General features: G+C 44.8%; 1 long non-coding RNA gene across 1 annotated transcript; it reads right to left on the bottom strand.

The window, feature by feature from the left end:
* Positions 1-3014: 3014 nt before the first annotated feature.
* LOC307208058 lies at positions 3015-7141 on the bottom strand. The gene is made up of 3 exons (XR_013834954.1): positions 6714-7141; positions 4335-5882; positions 3015-3849 (listed from the first exon to the last, which is right to left on the bottom strand). It is a non-coding gene; the product is annotated as an uncharacterized lncRNA (long non-coding RNA).
* Between the last annotated feature and the right edge of the window lie 4121 nt (positions 7142-11262).

Raw genomic sequence — 11262 nt, 5'->3', positions numbered from 1 at the left:
GTTGCGTCGCTCATCTCGCTTTCAGGCCAAGGGAGCTGGCGTTTGTCCACAGACAGCGTTCTGGGTCATGTGGCCAGCAGGACTGAACCACTTCTGGGGCAACGGAACACTGTGACAGAAGCCAGAGTGCACAGAAATGTCATTTACCTTCCTGCCATAGTGGTACCTATTTATCTATGTGCACTGGTCTGCTTCCTCCTCCTCTTCCTCCCCTGATTCCCAAGGAGTTGAGATTGGTGGCATATATGGATGGACTCATCATTCTCTGTGCATGTCTTTGCACCAATCAGTCAAGGCATGGGAGGGCTGGTGTATGTGTGTAACAATTCTTTCAAGACTTTGCAAATGTCTTTGCTTCCCATAAGATGGCATAGAGTGCACCAAAACAACCCCTTTCTTTGGCATGGGGAAACGTAGAAATAATAGGCTGACGAGTGAGCTTGCCATTTGCTTGCTTCTCCACAGGGAGAAGCAGAAAGCACAGCTCAGAGACCAAGAGGAAGACTGGCATGGGATGCTGTGGTTCTGATGGTTTGTAAAATTGATTGTGAGGCTGAAGGAGTAAGCCACAAGGAAGAGCAACAGCAGGAAATCCGGCCCAATTTGTGGCGGCTGCAGGAACCAGAAGCTGCGAAAAGAACCCAGACATTTTCTTGGAAACTAACCGCTACGGAGCATATCTGCTTATCATCTCTCAGTTTGTATTACCAATTTGCCAGTGGTGGCCTAGTGGTTAGAGTGCCAGGCTAGAACCTGGAAGACCAGGATTTGAATCCCCACTTGGTGATGGAGCTGCACACAGGAATTTTATAGGGAAGCTGTAAGAAAAGGAAGTAATAGTCCATTAGGATGAATGGGACACTGCTCCACTGATCCGATCCCACTCTTAGCTAGGCTCCCCCATCAGACTACTTACATGCCTACAGTCCTTAGGGAAGCACAGCCTATCAGTTTCTTCTTCCTTAGTAATAATAATAATAATAATTTATTATTTGTACCCCGCCCATCTGGCTGGGTTTCCCCAGCCACTCTGGGCAGCTTCCACAGAGAACAAAAATACACCAAAATGTCACACATTAAAAACTTCCTTGAACAGGGCTGCCTTAAGATGTCTTCTGAATGTCAGGTAGATGTTTATTGCTTTGACATCTGATGGGAGGGCATTCCACAGGGCGGGCGCCACTACCAAGAAGGCCCTCTGCCTGGTTCCCTGTAGCTTTGCTTCTCGCAATGAGGAAACCGCCAGAAGGCCCTTGGCGCTGGACCTCAGCATCCAGGCAGAACGATGGAGGTGGAGACGCTCCTTCAGGTATACTGGGCCGAGACCATTTAGGGCTTTAAAGCATGCACCACTCTGGCGAGACAGTCCGCAGGCAGGTAAGATCTCAGCCTGCATACCAGGTGGAGTTGGTAGACAGCTGCCCTGGATACAGAATTGACCTGCGCCTCCATGGACAGCTGTGAGTCCAAAATAACTCCCAGGCTGCGCACCTGGGAGGGGATTCAGGACCTGGGGAGTCAGAACCAGGGAGTCCTCCACACCAGCCCACCCCTGCCCCCCAAAACAGTACTTCTGTCTTGTCAGGATTCAACCTCAATCCATTAGCCGCCATCCATCCTCCAACCGCCTCCAGGCACTCACACAGGACCTTCACCGCTTTCAGTGGTTCTGATTTGAAAGAGAGGTAGAGCTGGGTATCATCTGCATATTGATGGACACCCAGTCCAAACCCCCTGATGATCTCTCCCAGCGGCTTCATATAGATGTTAAAAAGCATGGGGGAGAGGACGGAACCCTGAGGCATCCCACAAGTGAGGGTCCAGGGGTCTGAACACTCATCCCCCACCACCACTTTCTGAACACGGCCCAGGAGGAAGGAGCGAAACCACTGTATAACAGTGCCCCCAGCTCCCAGCCCCTCTAGACAGTCCAGAAGGATGTTATGGTCGATTGTATCAAAGGCCACTGAGAGATCCAGCAGAACTAGGAAACAGCTCTCACCTTTGTCCCTAGCCTGCCGGAGATCATCGACCAGTGCGACCAAGGCAGTTTCAGTCCCATGATGAGGCCTGAATCCCAATTAGAAGGGATCCAAATGGTCCGCATCCTTAGCTTCAGTGTGGCCTGTGCAGAATGGAGCAGGGAGCAGGATGAGGACAAAAGTAGAATGAGTTGGCACCATCTGTCATTGGCTCTAGCTCCCTCTACTGTTGACCTCCCAATGTGCACTAGCCACCACTGTCCTGAACCATAACCCCCTTCAGCTTCAACAAGCATAACCAATGGCCAGGGATGTTGGGAGCTGTGGTTCAGTAACATCTGGAGCAGGGGTCAGCAACCTAAGGCCCATGGGCCACAAGCAGCCCACGGGGGTCGTTTAACCAGCCCCCAAACTGCCCCCGAACTGAGCCACCTGCTCGGCAAGTCCCTGCACACTGTGCTAAACCGGTGCAGCTTGGCGCAGGGACTCGCTTCAGCGGTGCCAGAAATTGCGTCTACGCAGACACAGACGCCGGAAATTGAAGGCATGTGTGCATGCGATCCGGCCCACGGAGTGATCTCCACTGGAGTGAACTGGCCCAGGTGAGGTAAACCTTGCCGACCGCTGATCTGGAGTGTCAAATGTTCCCCACAGCTGGATTAGATGAACAACAACCCTCCCCCTCCATAGTTCTAGGCTTGGCTGGATGGACTACTGGGCTGATTCAGAACAAGGCAAGTTGGAATGTTCTGGTGAGATTTACCCAATGTTCTCACCTTGGGATTTTGCCCAGTTTCAAAATGTGTGTGAAGATTTTGTTTCAGTTCTGTTACAGATGCTTCTCAGCCTCTCCTAATGGGCTTTAGCTTCTAGCCTTGGCCTTCTGCTCCAAAGAATTAGAGAGCTGGAGTTCTTTTTGGAAGCAACAGAGCACACCGTCTCCACCAAAGAGGAGACAGGGGACTCTCCTGAGAAGAAGGCTAGTTCACCAACACAGGAGCCAGATATATGGACAAACGTGACTCAAAGAAGTAGGAGGCCCAGGGTTCGCTCTGATTGTTTAGAAATACACAATCGCTTTGAGGTCCTCTCCCCTAGCATGGAAGACGAAGAGCAGACTCCATTTGAGGATCTCTCCCTCATTACAGTCGATCAGGTATATGAAGACGAGCAGCAAAGTCAGTCCTCAGGGAATGTGCAGGTGACCTTGGAACGGACAGCTCACGGAAGAACCCCGACCAAACCTAAGAGGAGGCGTGTAGTGGTGATAGGGGATTCCCTACTGAGGGGAACAGAAGCAGTGATCTGTGGGCCTGACAAGATGTCTCGGGAAGTGTGCTGTCTCCCCGGGGCTAAGATCCAAGATGTAACTGAACGACTGCAAGGAATCATAAAACCCACTGACAAATACCCCTTCCTCTTGGTTCAAGTGGGAACCAATGACACTGCAAGCAATAGCCTCCAGAAGATCAAAAGAGACTATGAGGCTCTGGGCAGGAAATTGAAGAAATTAAATGCACAAATTGTCATCTCATCTGTCCTCCCAGTTGAACGACGTGGCCCAGGGAGAGAGGGAAAAATAGTGGAAGTGAGCAGCTGGCTTCGCAAATGGTGTAAACAGGAACGGTTTGGATGCTTAGATCACGGACTGCAGTTTCTTGAAGATGGACTTCTGGCAAGCGATGGGCTGCACCTCACAACGGTTGGGAGGAATGTTTTTGCCAAAAATCTCAAAAACCTCATCAGGAGGGCTTTAAACTGACTAATGTGGGGGAGGGAGACAGTGCTCCTGAAGGTAGGAGTCTATCAATTGATGAAGATGATCATCCAAATGTCATAGACCAAATGGAGCAAACAGCACGCAGACCTAGTGGTGGGAGGAAAAAATCCTTAAATAAGAGACACGGGGGAATGATTAATGGACTTCAATGTCTGTACACTAATGCGCAAAGCATGGGAAATAAACAAGATGAGCTTGAGCTCTTGGTACAGCAAACTAAATATGACATAATAGGCATCACTGAAACCTGGTGGGATAAGTCCCATGACTGGAATGTAATAATGGAGGGATACAATCTATTTCAGAGAAACAGACCAGACAAGAAAGGAGGAGGAGTGGCGTTATATGTCAGGGATGTGTATACCTGTGAAGAGATCCAAGATTTAGAACCTCAAAGCCAAAGTGAGAGCATTTGGGTCAAAATTAAGGGAGAGAAGAATAACAGGGACCTCATTGTGGGAGTTTACTATAGATCCCCAAGCCAAACGGAGGACATAGATGATGCCCTCCTGGAACAGATGGCCAAGCATGCAAAAGGAAGGGAGATAGTAGTAATGGGGGACTTCAATTACCCGGATATTTGCTGGATGTCAAACTCAGCCAAGAGCATAAGGTCAAACAGATTCCTCACTGGCCTTGCAGACAACTTCGTTGTCCAGAAGGTGGGAGAAGCAACAAGAGGAACAGCCATTTTAGATCTGGTCCTAACCAATGTTGATGACCTGGTTAGTGGGGTAGAAGTGGAAGGATCATTAGGCGCGAGTGATCATGCTCTTCTGAAGTTTACTATACAGCGGAAAGGAGCAGCCAAGCATACTAGGACTCAATTTCTTGACTTTAAGAAAGCCGACTTCATAAAACTTAGGGAAGTGCTGGGTGAGATCCCATGGACAGTAATACTAAAAGGAAAGGGAGTTCATGATGGCTGGGAGTTTGTTAAGAGGGAGATAGTAAAAGCACAACTTCAGGCAATACCAATGAGACGGAAACATGGAAGGTGCCTAAAGAAGCCAGGGTGGCTATCTAAAGAACTTTTAACTGAGTTAAGATTAAAAAAAGGATGTGTACAAAAAATGGAAAAGGGGGGAAACCACCAAAGAGGAATTCAAACAAATAGCCAGCACGTGTAGACACAAAGTCAGAAAAGCTAAAGCACAGAATGAACTCAGGCTTGCTAGAGAGGTTAAAAGCAACAAAAAAGGCTTTTATGGGTATGTTCGTAGCAAAAGGAAGAACAAAGAAACAGTGGGGTCACTCAGAGGAGAAGATGGTGAAATGCAAACAGGGGACACAGAAAGGGCTGAACTCCTCAATGCCTTCTTTGCCTCAGTCTTCTCCGATAAAGAAAACAATGCCCGACCTGAAGAATTTGGAGCAAATGATTCAGCAGAGGAAACACAGCCCAGAATAACTAAGGAGATAGTACAAGAATACTTGGCTAGTTTAGATGTATTCAAGTCTCCAGGGCCAGATGAACTGCATCCAAGAGTATTAAAAGAACTGGCAGATGTGATCTCAGAACCACTGGCAGTCATTTTTGAGAATTCCTGGAGAACAGGCGAAGTCCCGGCAGACTGGAGGAGGGCAAATGTTGTCCCTATTTTCAAAAAGGGGAAAAGAGAGGACCCAAATAATTACCGCCCAGTCAGTCTGACATCAATACCAGGGAAGATTCTGGAGCAGATCATTAAGCAAACAGTCTGTGAGCACCTAGAAAGGAATGCTGTGATCACCAATAGTCAGCATGGATTTCTGAAAAATAAGTCATGTCAGACTAACCTGATCTCGTTTTTTGACAGAATTACAAGCCTGGTAGATGAAGGGAACGCAGTGGATGTAGCCTACCTTGATTTCAGCAAGGCATTTGACAAGGTGCCCCATGATATTCTTGTAAAGAAGCTGGTAAAATGCGGACTTGACTATGCTACCACTCAGTGGATTTGTAACTGGCTGACTGACCGAACCCAAAGAGTGCTCATCAATGGTTCCTCTTCATCCTGGAGAAGAGTGACTAGTGGGGTGCCACAGGGTTCTGTCTTGGGCCCCGTCTTATTCAACATCTTTATCAACGACTTGGATGATGGACTCAAGGGCATCCTGATCAAATTTGCAGATGACACCTGTCAGAGCTGCCCCTAGGTCCCAGCTCACAGAGGACCAACGCCCGATCGTCGTTATGTACAAAAGTCTTTATTGAAGTTCAACTTCCATTCCAAAGCCGCAGCGCGCAGCCCTACGTCTTAAACCCTAGACCGGCAAAGTCCCGTCTGAATCTCCTCCCCTCAGGCACCAGTTTAAGATCCTAGCCCTGCTCCACCTTTTCCATTGTTCTCTCCTCCTCTGGGTCCTCCTGCCCGCCGGGGCTTTCCCCTTTCTGGACTCTTCCGACGCTGAGTCGGCTGACTCCTCCCCCTGTCTCCGGCGGGCTTTAGGACCCGGTTCCCAATCCTCATTCTCTGCTGTCCCGCGCTCCTGTACATTTGAACTTGCCTCTCGCGCAAACCCAGTGACCTTCCTCCTGACCGTCACACTGCTTCTGTCACTGCTTCCCTCTTCCGGGATACTGCCCGGATCTGACCTCCCCTCCGTTGTCTGGCTCTCCGATGGAGGCGTGGCCAGCCCTGACTTATCTTCACTCCCTGGTGTGGAATCCTCTGCCCTCGATACCTGGGACTCTTCCCCCCCACTATGCTCTGGTGGGGAAGCTGGTCCTGATTTCCAACTGCTACTCTGGGAGTCCCTGCTGGCCCCTTGCTCCTGGAGTGTCCCCCTTGGGAATCCCCTTGCCCTGGCCACTGGCGCCCCCTTCTGTGAATCTTCCGATTCGCTGGAGAGGCTCCTGGAATCTCTCGGGCCACTGTCATCTTCTCCTACGCTGCCCTCAGATTCTTCCCCTTCGCTCTCCATCTCCCCTCTTCCCTGTGCTTCTGCTCCTGAACCCCTGACAACACCAAACTGGGAGGGGTGGCTAACACCCCAGAGGACCGGATCACACTTCAAAACGACCTTGACAGATTAGAGAACTGGGCCAAAACAAACAAGATGAATTTTAACAGGGAGAAATGTAAAGTATTGCACTTGGGCAAAAAAAAAATGAGAGGCACAAATACAAGATGGGTGACACCTGGCTTGAGAGCAGTACATGTGAAAAGGATCTAGGAGTCTTGGTTGACCGCAAACTTGACATGAGCCAACAGTGTGACGCGGCAGCTAAAAAAGCCAATGCAATTCTGGGCTGCATCAATAGGAGTATAGCATCTAGATCAAGGGAAGTAATAGTGCCACTGTATTCTGCTCTGGTCAGACCTCACCTGGAGTACTGTGTCCAGTTCTGGGCACCACAGTTCAAGGAGGACACTGACAAACTCGAACGTGTCCAGAGGAGGGCAACCAAAATGGTCAAAGGCCTGGAAACGATGCCTTCTGAGGAACGGCTAAGGGAGCTGGGCATGTTTAGCCTGGAGAAGAGGAGGTTAAGGGGTGATATGATAGCCATGTTCAAATATATAAAAGGATGTCACATAGAGGAGGGAGAAAGGTTGTTTTCTGCTGCTCCAGAGAAGCGGACACGGAGCAATGGTTCCAAACTACAAGAAAGAAGATTCCACTTAAACATTAGGAAGAACTTCCTGACAGTAAGAGCTGTTTGACAGTGGAATTTGCTGCCAAGGAGTGTGGTGGAGTCTCCTTCTTTGTTTTTTTTTATTTTATTTTTTTTTATTAAAATTTTTATTACATTTTCAGTTTACAGAAAAGACAAAGAAGGACAAACCAGAAAAAAGAAAGAAAGAAAAACAATCCAACTTTCAAAATACATTTTTAGGTTACTAACTGGACTTCCCCACATCTCCCTCACCCTGTGTTCTTTACAATAAACATATCAGCAAATTATTACCTTGTTTCGTATCTTATTTATATCTTTCAGAGTGTTTTACTTCTAAATTTAAAGTACCTTTTGTCAAATATTTATACCTTAAGATAATACATAAAATAACTTTAAATTTCAACTTTTTCTTACTTATAACTTAACTTTCTATTTTCCTAATCTAATTGCAGGAGCTAAAATTTCCAAGTCATGCAGATTCTTAACATTCATACAACTTATAATGTTTTTGTAAATAGGCCTTAAATTTCTTCCAGTCCTCTTCCATTGTCTCTTCTCCCAGATCTCGGATTCTGCCAGTCATTTCAGCTAGTTCCATATAGTCCATCAACTGCGTCTGCCACTCTTCCAGCGTGGGAAGGTCTTGTATCTTCCAATATTTTGCAATGAGTATTCTTGCTGCTGTAGTTGCATACATAAAAAAAGTTCTATCCTTCTTTAACACCTTTTGGTCCACAATGCCCAGGAGGAAGGCCTCTGGTTTCTTAGGGAAGGTGTATCTAAACACCTTTTTTAACTCATTATAGATCATTTCCCAGAAGGCCTTCACTTTTGGACAAGTCCACCAAAGATGAAAGAATGTCCCTTCAGCCTCCTTACATTTCCAACATTTATTATCAGACCGATGATATATTTTTGCAAGTTTGACTGGGGTCATGTACCACCTATATATCATTTTCATAATATTTTCCTTCAGGGCATTACATGCCGTGAATTTCATTCCAGTGGTCCATAACCTTTCCCAGTCTTCTAACATAATGTTGTACCCAATATCCTGAGCCCAGACCATAAATATAGCTTTCCTGACAATATGGTTTTTAAACATTTTATGAACCTTTACCTTATCGTACCACAAATATGCATGCCATCCAAAAACATTATTATGCCCTTCCAGATCTAGGACGTCAGTGTTCTCAAGGAGTAACCAATCTTTCATCCAGCAGAAAGCCGCAGCTTCATAATATAACCTTAAATCTGGCAGGGCAAACCCCCCTCTCTCTTTTGCATCCGTTAATATTTTAAATTTTATTCGGGGCTTTTTGCCCTGCCAGACAAACCTAGAAATATCTTTCTGCCACTTCCCAAAACACTCCACTCTGTCCACGATCTGTAGGGTCTGAAACAAAAATAACATATTCGGCAATACATTCATCTTTATAGCTGCAATTCGACCCAACAAGGAAAGTTTCAATCTTGACCAGATCTCTAAATCTTTCTTAATTTCTGACCAACATTTTTCATAATTATCTTTAAATAGATTCAAATTTTTGGCAGACAAGTTTACCCCTAGGTATTTTACCTTTTTAACAACATTTAACTCTGTCTCTTTCTGAAACCCATCTATTTCCAAAGGTGTCAGATTTTTCTCCAAAACCTTGGTTTTTTGCTTGTTCAGTTTGAACCCCGCTACCCGACCAAATTCATAAATTAATTCTAACACTCTCTTCGTACTAGATTCTGGCTCCTGTAGTGTTAAAGCCAAATCATCTGCAAAAGCTTTCAATTTAAATTGTTTCACTCCGACCTGTATTCCTTGTACCAACCGGTCTTCCCTAATCATGTTCAAAAGCACCTCCAGAACAGAAATAAATAACAGAGGGGATAGGGGGCAACCTTGTCGTGTTCCTTTTTCAATTTTAAATTCTTCTGTCACCACATTGTTTACTATCAGTTTAGCTTTCTGCTCTGAATAAATTGCCTCTATTCCATTTTCAAACCCCCGTCCCACTCCCATCCCTTCCAAATTTTTCTTCATAAACCTCCAAGAAATGTTATCAAAGGCCTTCTCCGCATCAACAAAAATTAACACTGATTTTGTATTAATGTTGGTTTGCAAAAGTTCCAAAATATCAATAATATTCCTAGTATTATCAGACAAATGTCTTCCTGGGAGAAAGCCTGCCTGGTCCTTGTGAATTACTTCATTTAATACTTTTTTAAATCTACTTGCCAAAATATCTGCAAAAATTTTGTAATCCACATTTAGGAGTGAGATGGGACGGTAGTTCTTAAGTTGAGTCTTTTCAGTTTCCACTTTAGGGATCAATGTGATGAAGGCTTCTTTCCACGATTCCGGTGCCTTCTTCCCCTCCAAAATCTGATTGCATACCTCCATTAATGGTTGTATCAAATAATCTTTCAATATCTTATAATACTTGGAGGTAAGCTCATCCGGACCTGGAGATTTGCCTAGTTGCATATTCTGAATGGCACCCTCTATTTCTTGTTGTGTTACTTTATGATTCAGGATTGTTCTCTTTTCCTGGGCAAGTTTTGGTAAACCATTTGTTTTCAAAAATTGGTCTATCTCCTTCTCCTCTTGTGGCCCTTGAGTATAAAGCTTTTTGAAATATCTCTGGAAACACTTCCTAATTTCTTCGGGTTTCTGGATATCTTTCCCTTCAATCTCTAGATTGGTGACTGTATTCAATTTTTGTCTCTTTTTCAATTGCCATGCTAATAGTTTCCCACACTTGTTAGCTGATTCAAATGATCTTTGTTTCATTTGTTTAATTTTCCACTCAACTTCTTGATTTATCAATTTCGCGTACTGTGCTTGGTAAAATTTAATTTCTCTCAAGATCTCCTTCAATTTTGGCTTAGATCTCAACTTTTTCTCTCCATCTCTTATCTTCTCTAAAATCTTATCTTTTTTCCCATTCCAGATTCTTTTCTTTATCGTGTTCTGTTGTATCAGAAACCCTCTCATAACTGCTTTGCTTGCATCCCAGATTGTTCTCCTTTCCACCGTAGTATTCAAATTTATTTCAAAATAATCTTTCAAGGTTTTTTGGGCCTTCTTCACAATCTCCTGATCTCTTAATAGGGTGTCATTCATTTTCCATCTAAAGGAGCCGATTGGAGTAAGTCTTAATTCCATTTTCATAGCGTTATGGTCGGAGCAAGTTTTTGGGCAGATTTCCACTTTTCTAATCATAGGTGCCAGCCTTCTAGTTGTCCATATTTGGTCTATTCTTGTCCATGACAGATGAGCCTCAGAAAAGAAAGTTCCTTCTCTACCTAAGGGATTCTTAGTCCTCCAAATATCGATTAAGTCCATATTGTCAGTTAGTTCAAAAAAAAGTTTTGGGTAGTCTGCCATCTTTTGTTAGACTTAGGTCTTGTGACTTATCCATATTTGTAGAGACCACTCCGTTCATATCTCCCATCATAATGATGTTGGTGTAGTTCAAATAGTCCAGGATTGTCTCATGCAGTTTCCTATAAAATTCTGATTTCCCCTCGTTCAGTGCATAAATTCCTAATAGCAAAAATTTTTCTCCTTGGGCCTGTATTTCAATAGCCAAAGCTCTTCCTTGCTCATCTTTGAATAAAAATTTTGGTGACAGGCTCTCCTTTGCATAAATCACCACTCCTCTTTTCTTTACTTTATCCGATGAGATGAATTCTTGGCCTAATCTTTTATTAATCAAAACTTTTCTATGGAGCCTGGTCACATGTGTTTCCTGCAAGCAGATGATGTCCAATTGTTCTTTTTTCAATATATGAAAAATTCTTCTTTTCTCTGGGGAATTTCCGCCATTTATATTCCAACTAAGAAGCTGCAGAGACATCCTGGGTCAATCTATTGGTCCTGTGGTGACATCCCTTTCTTT

The sequence above is a fragment of the Podarcis cretensis genome, assembly GCF_951804945.1.
Source record: "Podarcis cretensis genome assembly, chromosome: Z".
In the NCBI taxonomy this organism is placed as follows: Eukaryota; Metazoa; Chordata; class Lepidosauria; order Squamata; family Lacertidae; genus Podarcis; species Podarcis cretensis.
This window is presented reverse-complemented; position numbering and strand designations above follow the sequence as displayed.